Below are 13,707 nucleotides of genomic sequence, written 5' to 3'. Positions count from 1 at the left end.
GTTAATAAACCATATAGTTTGGTAGTAAATATGGAAGAGGTTAGAGGAAGTGCACCTCTACAATTAAAAACATTACTATGTACTCCAAATCCAACACCAGCATCCGATTTGGAGCCATCAGTATATATAAAAGTCGATCCTCTCTTTTCTCCAACATGTTCCATAAAAAGAGACCTGGCTTCTAGGTCTATCATATTCTTCTTAACTCCAATAAAGTATCTACAAAAAGATATTTCTGGTAATTTCTATGGAGGCATTGATGATGTTTTATCCATTCTGGAGAAAGGTTCCTTGCAAAGTTTTTTTTAGCTATTTTAGCTGTGGGTTACCTAAAGACATGATAGCTGAAGTTTCCTGAAGTCACAGGCGGAAATTTCAGCAAGGAACTGGGAGTTCCCTGTGCCGAGTGGGCGGTGTCCCCTGTGCCGGGTAAGCAGGTTCTTGAGAAGGGACAATTCAAAACACAATTAATGCAAAATTATTTTAAATTAAAAGTTATTTAGAATTCAAATATCAAATATTTGATATTAATAATCAAATGACTGTTCCTCATGATTTATTTCGTTATAATCCCATCCCTTGGAGATCAAGGAGGATTTTTAGAATGTTGATTATTGAGACTTTCAACCCAAATTTCCATAAACAGGCAATCTACAACAAGAACAACAACAAGCCTCTAAGCACTGCATCCTGCCTGACCTCAAAATCACCCGTTTGGTGGATCGTCATTCGCATGATTGAACATTTAATGATGTTCAGACTTATGCTTTCGCTAATCTGAACAATCTTCATGCTTACCCTTTTCGCTTTATGTATTTGACAATAGGAGTAGTCTGTGAAACATATATTGAGCATTTTCAGGGTAAATAACTTGAAGGACCAAAAGGTCTCAATTCCCATCCTTATATCTACCGTACATAAGGCTGCAAATTGCAAAGACCTTGTATCTGGTAGAATTACCAAGTATTCAATAACAACAATAGTTTTACCTCTGTTGTAGTTTAATGGGAAATATTAAGAACGTACCAACTCCCAGAGGTTCTGGCTGGGGAATTAGGGGTTGTATGTGTGATAGCGGGCACCTGCATGTATGATTACAGATAACTTAAAATACGGCAGTGTAAGGTGGGTCGCAGGGGTGCGTTAGTCCCTCTGTTAGGTAAGTATGTAAGGACACGTCTTGTAGGTTAGGTTAGGGGGGAAAGTTGAGCTTAGCTGATGTCCATTTTTAATCCACAAGGGAGGACCTGGCCGCTGACATACAAAGGCTCCGGAATTAGTTAAATAGAATCCATCTAAATTGTATATTGAAATTTAGGTTAAAAGTCTCAGTATTCAACGAGAGACACGCATCCTAAAATCCTATTGGTTCTCGCAGGAATAGGATTATACTGAAATATATCATGAAAAACAATCTTTTGAGCATTATTGTCAAGTACTGGATACTTGAATACTAGATAACTTTTGATTTGAAATTATTTTGCATTAATTATGTTTTGAAATATCAATAAGATTAGAATATTTAGCTAAATTGAGCTTTTTCTATAGAAACGTCATCAGGTTTTGACTCTTTGGTGTCATTATTGAATCCAGAGGAATTTTGGAATAAAGTAGCATCGGTGAGACAAGCGGATGTTTCCCAATGTATGAATAATTGAGGAGACTGGCAACCATTTGAAAGATTACAGAGATGATAAGCATGTCAAAACTGAAAAGAATTGCTGAGGGCTTGGGAGGAACCCGTAATGCTGCAATCACGCCAGTCATTTCTTGCTTGAGGTATTCGCCAACTTCCAGAAAATGCTAGCAAGCGAAAGTCTTGTAGCGTCACACTATGTTCTTGAGGTTTGAGGAGCAAATTGGAAAAAGTGTATACAAAACTGATTAGCTGACATCATGGTGGCACCCAGAAATTTCCCAACTGTTGCAGTAATATATATTCTCGGAAAGTTACGTGAATCAAAGAATTCAACAACTACCACAGGATGAACAACGCTAATTTTTATTATCTTTTGAGGCTTGCGGGACTCAAGATTGCCTAGCAAGAGCACGTCCTATCTGCAGCAGCCATCTTGTTTGTTCACATCCGAAGTCAACCTCCCGATTTGTGCTCGCTACTTACCATCCTTTGGGAAGCCAATATCTCGAGCAACAAGCTCGTGTTTTCCATTTTGGGAAGCAACAACTTGCTTCTGGTGGAAAAAGCCAAGTGTGATTTCAGCTGAAGGGGGAGAAGATCAAGAGGGAGGCAGAGAGTTAGATGGCTACAAGCATGTCTTGACTGTCACTTTTGTTCGTAAGTGACGATTTTTAGCCAAAAAGTCAGTGAGTAGCCACAGACCACTCCAAAAGTTTCACAGATATCCAAATGATTTTCACATGGTTTGATGGGTGTTATGTGAACTACATGTATACCAGTTTTCGTATTGATACTTGCCCTAGGAAAGTCCCACGAGCCATTTTTCTATATCCGCTGGAGGCTGATTTTCGGTGGTGCCATAAATTACTCATAGAATACTTCCATATCTAAATGAAATTTTCAGGTATTTATGGGATGGATATTAACTTTGTCTATACCAATTTTCATGTTGATATCTGCCATAGAAAACCAACAGCAAACGTTTCTTTCGATACGAGTTGAATGGTTATTTTTGGCGATGGAGTAAATTGTTCCTAGAATAATTCACATATCCGAATGAAACTTTCAGATATTCATGCATTTGTATTGTGCTTTGTTGCACGTGGCAAGATTATGTCCTGAATTATTAATAAAATCAAGATATTTAGCATAAAATGAACCTTATCTATGGGAAAGTCACCAGTTTTTGTCAAGTTGTCAACTTGCCACTGATCAACTTTACCTACGGGCCAACCAAGGGAAAGGCCCGTGCCAACAAGAAGTGTTGGCTTTAATACCCCAACAACAACAACAACATCAACTGTATATATATCATCCTAATTCATTTATCTTTGAAAGGTAAAGAGTTTTTAACTCTTCCCGATAATGGTTCAACTTTCTTAGGTTAACTCTCAAAGAGTTTACCAGTTTCCATCCAACATATCAAGATGAGAATCAGCAGCTGAAGACTAGACAGGAGAACAATACTCAAAACCGGGTAAAATGAAAGATTGGAATCATCTCTTCCGAATAGATTGATCACCAAAAATCTTGAAAGACTTTCTCAATAAGCCAATTTTTTGTGCAATTGAAGAAGGCGCAGACCTAAAGTATTTCTCAAAAGTATAAATTTTCTGTCAAGAATCACACCTATAAATTTAAGTCATACTGAGTTAAAGAAACATTATCAATGCTGAAATCCAGATGTTGAGGAGCCACGGTCCTTGATCTACTTACATCATAATACATGGATGAATCTATCTTTGATTGTCTTTTTACCATTATGGCTAAGATACAAGATAATTGAAAGGTCTCTTTTCTCTTTGTTAGCGATTTCAATGCTCACCATAGGGAGTGGTTAAATTCTGTTTCTCTACCCTTCACCATGGCTTAAGAGCTTTGGACTTTGCCTCTGAATCAGGCTGTGAGCAAATCATAAGTGAAGCTAATCACAGGTCTGGTCTGGTAACTGCTTGGACCTCACATACACCGACTCCCCTGGCATTATAGCAAATGAGGTTGTTTCTTCTATTGGGACATCTGATCATTGGTATGGACAAAGTAAATATCTTTCCCATAAATGCCTGAAAATTTCATTTAGATATGATTAGATTTGTAGTTTTGTACAATGTTAAGTTAAGGGGGGGGAGACTGTTATGTATTTTATAAATGTAATACTATATGCACTATGGGTATTAAGAGTAATGATTGCACAGTATTGCACTGTTAGAACGTGTTACGGCACAGTTCATAGGTGTAGTAGCGTATATTATGAAGGATTTAATCATTCGATCTTTTTGAGAGCGATGCTCAATTTTGTTTTCTCTGTGTACGTGTACGAGTTTTGTTTACATATTCTCTCACTCGAGAGTCAGAAGTTGTTGAGACACGATTGAGAGCTGAGGAGCAATGTAATCACAAGTCAATTAAATGTAATTTAAGAATACCAACGTATCATTACATCCCACAAAGAAGAATCGACGACGTAAAGATGGCATAATAAAAAACACTAATGAATGGATATTATTCCAGGTATGTATGAAGCTGTCATTTCACTTGGGATAGCTGATACCATACAGAAGACTTCTCCAATTCTGTATAGAAATTATCAGCTTTGAATTGAATTACTACTCCGTCTTACCCTAACCAAAGTAACATGTTCGCCTAGCACTCAATGGGCAACAGATCGATACCAGCTCGTGACCGTGAGTTGAAGTTGTTTACTGGGAAGGCCATGCCTGTGATTGGGCACCCCAATTGAAGTTGGGCTTGCCCGGCTGACGTTCTGGTGAACATCTATTCTTATGAAACTGTAAGCAGACACCTTTAACGCTAACCTTTATTCAACCCACTCCATATTTTCAGCTACAGTTATCTCAAATTTCCCTCAACACTCTACTAGTCTACTGTCCCGCTTGCCAGGGTTATCGCCAGAGATTTTACAGGTAGTCAGTACGTGAGACAGACATATAGCATTCCTTGACAAGGTTGTTTCGCGAGATTTTGAAGGTAATCATTACAGGACAAAATTGCCCAGAGATATACCTTACAAAATTATAATGTTCTTTTATATTTTATGATAGGACTTGAGTTGTCAGAAATGGGTCTCATTACATATGACTGGTTAATTATAGAAAGCTCAAACACTTATGTTAATAACTGTAAAAGCAAGAGTATATAAAAATAAATTATATCCAATTATTTTACAAAATAATTTCCAAATATGAATATAATTTTATTTAGCAAATGTTCCTACTACATTATTTATTCATTATTTGAGCAGAGAGAGAGAGAGAGAGAGAGAGAGAGAAATTGCAGATACCCTCACTGAGGCAATTTCTGGGTAATCTGGAGAGAAGGAACACGATGTTAATATTAATTTTGAGTTTCATAAAATTTTCGTGTTTCATCGTTATTTTCATCTAATAGTATTTTCTTCATGTTTACTTGAATTCAAACTACACCTGGCTCTTCTACAACTCAAAAATAAAATACAGAGAAAGAGACAGAGGTTGTATATAACTTTTAACTGTGTGAAAATAGTAGGAAGTATTTATTTTTTATATATAAAACAATAGCAATATGACAAATTCGTAGATAATTTGTAATTTTCCTAACGATACAAACCTTAGCTATTTACATGGGGTAATTACTTTGGCGACAGCCGATGATGAGCCATAAAGTTTTAACGAGGGTTTCCTACCCCACCACTAGTTAGCGAGGGGGGGGGGGCGAGTAGCTTGCTACTCCTCCCCCCTCACACACACCAGTGATTGATTCACTTTATTTAGAGGTAGGACTTATCTTGGGGGACAGGGCTGTCGGGCACATAACTGTAAATAGCTGGGTTTGTATCGTTAGGAAAAATACAAATTATCTACGAATTTGTCATTTGTTCCGTAACTGAATACAAACCACGCTATTTACATGGGGTGACTTAACCCTTAGGAAGGGAGGTAAGTCCCCTGCCATACTGGCTTTGGCTTGCCCGGGGGCCCCGAACCCGAGTTCATGAAGCAACTCCAGGGTTGGGGTCCATGAACCTCGCAAGAAGTCAAGGACTGCTGCGGCCTACGTAAGTTGTGTGTGAAGGTGAGCAGTGACACGTCCTAGGAAGTTGACCTGGAGTCCTTGATAAGGAAATCTAGGCTAGGACTACCCAATACCACCTCGTCAGGGTATGGAGACATGACAATATTACAAGTTAATACTAGGAACACAAGGAAGCATGGTTTACCTGCAGAGGTTCGAGGTCAGCTGTGCAAAGGACCCAGGATACTGTTTTTCTCCAAGGGAGGAGAGGATGAAGAAAAGAAAAGGGCCAGACAGATCTTTTCATTCACACAGACTAAAACTGGGTAACAATGCCCTCAACCTTCTGCTACTTGTCCAATTAGGAGCCTGAGGTTAGACCAGCTGTTGTGCAGCCACCACAGGGCCGATAGAAAACGTATCGAGCCTCCTGTGTGTCACGTCTTGCAGGTAGTGGGCCGTGAAGGTAGTCAGACGCTTCCAGACCCCAGCTTGCAGGACCTGCGTCACAGAAAAGTTCTTCTTGAAGGCCAGGGACGCAGCCACGCCCTTGACATCATGCGCCCTAGGGCGCCATGACGGGGGAGGGTCAGAACTCAAGGCCAGGTGGATTATCTTGCGAATCCAGGCTGAGATGGTGTTTCTGGTGACCCTCTTCTTCGTTAGCTCGGTGCTAACAAACAAGGCTCGCACCTGGGGCCGGACTGCCGCTGTTCTCTTCAGATACAACCTCAGACTCCTGACTGGGCACAGTAGGAGATGGTATGGGTCATCTGTTACAGAACGAAGACTCGAGACCTGAAAAGAGTCGAACCTAGGGTCCGGCACTCCCGGGTTATGAGTCTTAGCAACAAACTCAGGGACGAAGCTGAACGTTACCTCCCCCCATCCCCTTGAATGGGTGACGTCGTAGGAGAGACCATGTAGTTCGCTGACTCGCTTGGCTGAGGCCAAAGCTAGCAGGAACACCGTCTTCCAGGTAAAGTGGCGATCTGAAGCCAGGCGTAAAGGTTCGTAGGGAGGCCTCTTAAGAGACCTGAGGACTCGAACCACGTTCCAAGGAGGAGGTCTCACTTCCGACTGAGGGCAGGTAAGTTCATAACTCCGTATGAGCAGGGACAGTTCCAGCGAGGAGGTAATGTCCATTCCTTTGAGCCTGAAGGTAAGACTTAACGCTGAGCGATAGCCTTTCACTGCCGAGACTGAGAGGCGCATTTCTTCCCGCAGATACACAAGGAACTCCGCTATTGCTGGTAAAGTGGCATCGAGGGGAGAGATACCCCTTCCACGGCACCAACCACAGAAAACTCGCCACTTTGCCTGGTAGACTCCTGCGGATGACCTACGCAGGTGGCCAGACATCCTTTCCGCAACTTGTTGCAAAAATCCTCTCTCTTTGAGGAGATGCTGGATAGTCTCCAAGCGTGAAGTCGAAGCGAAGCTACGGCTTTGTGAAAGATGTTGGAGTGTGGTTGTTTGAGTAGCTCGTGACGTGGAGGGAGTTCCCTCGGGATCTCCGTGAGGAGCTGCAGAAGATCCGGAAACCACTCTGCGTGATGCCACAGCGGAGCTATCAAGGTCATCGAGAGATTGACCCATGTTCTGATCTTGTTGAGGACCCTCCTCATCAGACATACAGTGAACCCTCGTTTATCGCGGTAGATAGGTTCCAGACGCGGGCGCGATAGGTGAAAATCCGCGAAGTAGTGACAGCATATTTACCTATTTATTTAACATGTATATTCGGACTTTTAAAACCTTCCCTTGTACGTAGTACTGTTAACAAACCACCCTTTAATGTACAGAACACTTAATGCATGTACTACAGCACCCTAAACTAAAACAGGCACAAATATTAAAGGCGATTTTATATCATGTGTTTCCTAAACACCTAAAAAGCACGATAAAAAATGGCAACCAATGTTTTGTTTACGTTCATCTCTGATCATAATGAAGAAACAAACTCATTTAGTGTACACATATATGTACGTATAGGTTAGTTTTTGCATCGATTATATTGATTATACAGTACTGTATGTTGATTTTTTTATTACCAATGTTTTAGTTTACGTATTTTTCTTAGGACTTCCAAATGAAATCTTTTTCTTTATGACGCCGCCTGAAACGACGGCGTGTACGCTCAGTAAACAACCACGCTCAGAACAAACAAGGCATTTAACGCGCATGATGATAGTGATAAATAATGATACAGTACATACAGTATTTACAGTAAAAACATTTACAAAATATGTTACCTTACAAATATAAATTATACAGTACTTGTACGTAGCAAAGCAGGAAAACAATTTGAGAGAGAGAGAGAGAGAGAGAGAGAGAGAGAGAGAGAGAGAGAGAGAGAGAGAGAGAGAGAGAGAGAGAGAGAGAGAGAGATTGTTTTACGTACGTAAATGTAAATTTTAAACAAAAAAAATATGATAGGTTACAACATGTAGACTTTTAAAACCTTCCCTTTAACTTAATGCATACAGTACGTACATTACTAAACTATAAAACAGGTTAAAGTAAAAAATAAAGATTGTTACTGTACTCACCACGAAAGAAGTTCAAGAAAAACTTGAATGACGATGGCGATGAATTTGCTGCACAGTAGAAATGATGATGATGAAGCTGATGATGTGTTCTACTGTGCAGTCAATGATAGTATTTTACGTCTCTTCAGACGGAGGTGTCTTTTCCTGGGACACCTCTTCAACTTCTTCAATTTCTTCCGAAGGCGTACTAGCAGGAGGAACTGGCTCTTTTTTGCGAGGCTGGAAAAACATTGTGATCGGAAGTTGTTGCCGCTGCTTTTTTCGATCCAAGAGCATCCTGTAGGGAGTCGTGATGTCATCAACCTTGTTGCAGAATTGCATCGAGCGAACCATATCCTCGTCCCACTCTTGTAACATTTCTTTCGCCTCCTTCATATGGTTGCAGAACTTGGCAAGCCGTTCTAATGTTAAGCCCGTTTCTTCGACATTTTCTTGGGTCTCTTCCTGGGTACCCTCACTCTCTTCCTCACTTGCCGATTTCGTCAGGTCTTCGAGGTCTGCGTCAGTTAGGGGCTGGGAATGGCAGTCCAACAACTCGTCGACGTCTTCAGTCGTCATGTCGCCAAACCCGTCACCCCCAATTATGGCAGCCAACTGCACAGATTTCCGTATTGCAGAGTGTTGGATTTCCGACGGAGTAAATCCCTTGTCGTCGTAAACAATATCGGGCCACAGCTTCTTCCAGCTCGCATTTACGGTTGCAGGTTTCATCTCTTGAAGTGCCTTTTGAATATTCTGCAGGCACGTGGCTATGGTGTACTGCCGCCAGTACGCCTTCAAGTTGAAGTCTTCATCCTCGTCATCTTGGGCAGCATCCACACACGCAACGAGGTCCGCCAAGGTATTCTTCGTGTAGAGGGCCTTGAACGCCCTGATAACCCCCTGGTCCATTGGTTGAATTAATGACGTGGTGTTGGGTGGCAGGAACTCAACCTGAACGCCCTCACGCGACAGGTCAGTTGCGTGTCCACCAGCGTTATCCATAAGGAGAAGGATCTTGAATGGCAAGCCCTTCTCTAAGAGATATTCATGGACTTGCGGGATGAAAAACTGGTGGAACCAGTTGGAGGTCAGCATCTTCGTAATCCATGCTTTTTGATTATGCATCCAGTACACGGGAAGGAGATTCTTATTTTTATTTTTCAAAGCGCGAGGATTTTTCGACTTATAAATAAGCCCCGGCTTTAACAAAAATCCAGCAGCATTGCCACACATCACGAGGGTAACGCTATCCTTGAATGCCTTAAAGCCAGAGGCTTTGGCTTCCTCTTTGAACAGGAAAGTTCGCGACGGCATTCTCTTCCAAAACAAGCCGGTTTCATCCATATTAAAGACTTGTTCCGGCTTGTATCCACCTTCAGCGATAATGTTCTTGAAAGTCTGGTTCACGTAAGTTTCAGCAGCGGCAGTGTCAGCGGAAGCAGACTCTCCATGCAGGGAAACGCTTTTCAGGGCGAAGCGTTTCTGAAACTTCGCGAACCATCCTTTGCTTGCGGAAAAACGTTTCTGAGGCTGGGAATCAGTGGATGTCCCTGGTTGAAGATCATCTGCATCATCATCATCTTCAGCATGGTTGCCGTCGTCCTCTTTAGGTTCCTTTGCAGCAAAATTCTCATATAAGCTCAAAGCCTTTGTTTGGATGGTGTTCGTATCCAACGCTATGTTCTTCTTCCGGCAGTCGGCAATCCACACAGTTAAAGCACCTTCCATGCGTACGATCGTTTTATTACGCGTTGTAACGACTCGCTTCGCTGATCTGCTAAAGGTGATTGCAGCAGTCTTTCTAATGTTCGCCTCGTCCTTCTTGATGTAGCGATCGGTGGATTCGTTGATGCCAAAATGGCGGCCGGCGGCCGCGTAACTTCTACCATCTTTTAACATGTCGAGAAGCGTAACCTTCTCAGCTATCGTCATCATCCTTCGGTGGCGTTTAGGCTCACTACCAGCCTTACTAGAAGCAGAACGCTTGGGAGGCATTGTAACAGAAAGTTCAACAAAAAGTTCAACTTAAAACAGTCGCACACAGCACAGATTAAACTTCACAAAGTTAAGAACGTCTACTCAGCAATACGCGGAAAGAGAAAGTGAACGATGCAGCCCCGCGAGAACTTTGATGCTGCGGGTAGAAGATGCGGGCAAAACACCAATCACAGGCTAGATAACAAAACTTGAGTTTTGATTCGTCATCTATCAGCGCTTGAACCAATCACAACCCGTCTTAGTACTATGGCGCGTTGGTTACTCATAGAAGATGCCCCCGCGCATACTGAACGTACTTAGATTAAGTACAATACCGTAATAATAATAAATAATAATAATAATACTGTACAGTAATAATAATAATAATGATTAATAATAATAACAATAATAATTTTATTAACAACAACAACAATAATAATAATAATAACAATAATAATAAAAATTTACGTACGCTATTTTACGCCTCTCTCTCTCTCTCTCTCTCTCTCTCTCTCTCTCTCTCTCTCTCTCTCTCTCTCTCTCTCGTACGCTTACAGTATTCGAAATGTGATTTTTGCAACAAAGAATATTATTGGATGCAGTACTGTACTACGTACGTATACATACAAAAGATTCATGGAAAAGAAGCACATCCATTACAGTACACACCATTCTAATATGGTATGACTGCATCTGATTTGCGTTTCATGTTCGATTTAATTTTACTACGTACTGAATTATCGTATGATCACATTCTCTTTTCGTGTTTTATTTCTTTCTGTGCTGAATTATATATCATATGTAATGCAATGAACAATCAGTAAGAGCAGATATTACTAATTACAGTATTATTGGAATTACAGGTAACAAAATATCGTATTTGGTTGTCTTCAGATTTCGCGGTATTTTCGAATTTTCCGGAAAATCCGCGATATGTATATATATATGGGTTATGGGAAAACCCCGCGAAGTGGTGAATCCGCGATTGTCGAACCGCGAAGTAGCGAGGGTTCACTGTAACGGGGGAAAGGCGTACACATCGACGTTGTCCCACCGTTGTTGGAAAGCATCCTGCCAGAGGGCCTTGGGGTCCGGGACTGGGGAGCAGTACAGCGGAAGCTTAGCGTTCAACGCCATAGCGAACAGGTCCACAGTCAGGGAACCCCACAAAGTCAGGACTTTGTTAGCTATCTGAGGATCCAAAGACCACTCAGTACTCACTATCTGCGTCACTCTGCTCAGACTGTCGGCGAGCACATTCCTCTTGCCTGGAATGAAGCGAGCTGTAAGTGATATCAAGTGGACCTCGGACCATCTCAGGATCTCTACTGCAAGATGGGACAGCAGTTCCGAAAAGGTACCTCCCTGCTTGTTGATGTAAGCCACCACCGTGCCCGTGGTGTTGTCGCTCATCACCACTACGGAGTGACCCGCCAGGACTTGGTGGAACTTTCGAAGGCCCAGGAAAACGTCCTTCATCTCCAGCAGGTTTATGTGAAGGTATTTTTCTGATTCTGACCACAGGCCTGAGGCCTTGTGGTTCAGAACGTGGTCCCCCCTTGTTTGACGCATCCGAAAACATCATCAAATCTGGGGCAGAGACGAGAAGATCCACTCCCTTTCGTAGGTTCTCGTCTGCCACCCACCACTCCAGGTCCGACCGTTCCGCAGGTCCCATAGGGATCAAGATGTCCGGGGAGTCGAGTCCTTGACTCATCCGGGACTTCAGTCGCCACTGAAGGGATCTCATCCTGAGGCGACTGTTGGTCAGTATTGTGTTGTTGTTGTTGGTGTATTAAAGCCAACATATCTTGTTGGCACGGGCCTTTGTATTGTTCGGCCCGTAGGTGATCAAACACAAAAAATAGGTAGTAAGTTATAATTGCCCAGCCTTACTGCTGGACACGGGCTTTTGTGTAGCAGCCCGTAGTAATTATTGCCCTAAGTAGGCAATAGTGTCACAGCAGTACCAGTCTCTCAAGTCTGGATTTGCAGCCGCTCAGCTCCTTGAGCGTAGCTGCAAGTGCGACCGCTCAGCCCCTTGAGCATAGTCGCTAGGTTGGCAAGGATAGGTCTTGCAACTGCTCAGCCCCTTGAGCGTGGTTGCCAGTGTGGTCGCTCAGCACCAAGAGCATGACCTCGCGGACCAAAAAATCAGGACCATTTGGAACCGAAATGAAAGGTTTTAGTAGTAGGTAAAAGTGCTGATAGTAGTAAGTCCCAGTAAGTAGGAGAGACTGGGAGAGGAGAGAAGAATTCGAGTAGTAGGAAAAAGTGGCAGATTTAAGCATAGATGCCTATCTCTGCACCGGGGAGGGTGAAACTAAGGGACTGAGGAGGGAATGAATTACAGAGGAGGGAGTCTTAGCAAGGGAGCAGACTTTAACTAGTAGTTGCAGTACTAGGGGGATCAAGGTGTCCACTGGCAGGGCCTCTGCCAGGGATAAGATGGCAGATATTGCTGGGGGTTGGGGAGGAGATTTCACAGCGCTGGAGGTTGGCTCTTCAACTGGGCTAACAACAGTGCTGGGTTCTTGGTCCGTGGCTGCAGTAGGGGCTCCTGGAGGAGGAGTCTCGGATTGTCGTCTGGGAGGCCTGGTTCGCTGAATCCTCTGGGGTTTCGGTGCCTGCCTTGGTGCAGCCTCAGGTTTGTTAAGTGTCTGCCTTGGTGCAGCCTCAGGTTTGGTCGGTGGGGCTGCCAGTGGGGTTGGTAGCCTCTTCAAGAATTCAGGGCACTTCTTGTTCCAAGCATGGTGACGTCCCGCACAATTGGGACATTTTGCCTGGGTTTTTGTCCCATTCCGGTGTGCGTCAATGCAGTCCTGTGTGGGATGGCGGTGGCTGCAGACTCCGCATATTGTAGGGTTCCTGCACTCTTCTTTCTGGTGTCCATAGCGCTGGCAGTTGTAACAGCGTAGTGGTTCTCTCTGTGGACTTCTGATGGGAAACTTCCCCCAGAGGCCCAAATCCAGTGCTTTAGGGACTTGCCCTATAAAGGTGACTGATACTTCCTTGGTGGGAAGTTTGCGGTGGTCCAGCTTCCTCTCGGCTTTTGCAACATTGCTGCAGTCGGTGACGAATGACAGTGGCATGTTGACAGGAAACCGATAGATCACTGCCTGTCTGAGTCTCTTCTCGGGGTCCAGGAGGGTCAGGGAGGTTTCCTGTTGGAGGATGTTGACGCTGGCAAGGTCCTTCGGGGATATAATTAAATCCCCTTTCAGGTTGGCCCTGGCTGTGATCTTGATGCCAGGGTTGGCGGTGGCAATAGCAGCAACTGCTGCATATGACGGTGAACCTTCTACAGCTGCCATCTTGAATTTGACAAGCTGTTTGGGTTGGCTGACAGGTGGTTGTGGTCCCTCAGCAGCGGCCAAGTTTAGGTCCAAGCTTGGGTCATTTTCGGTGATTGCCTGAGCCTCCATTAGGAGCTGTGAGAGGCATGGAGTGCAGTTGCAATCCTCAGGGTGCAGTTCTGCTAGTTGCGGTGCAGTCAGGTCTAGATCCGGGGTTGAAACGTTGGTCTCAGGTTCCGGAGTTGCGGTG

The sequence above is a fragment of the Palaemon carinicauda genome, chromosome 34, assembly GCF_036898095.1.
Source record: "Palaemon carinicauda isolate YSFRI2023 chromosome 34, ASM3689809v2, whole genome shotgun sequence".
NCBI classification, from domain to species: domain Eukaryota; kingdom Metazoa; phylum Arthropoda; class Malacostraca; order Decapoda; family Palaemonidae; genus Palaemon; species Palaemon carinicauda.
Note: the sequence above shows the minus strand (reverse complement) of the source record.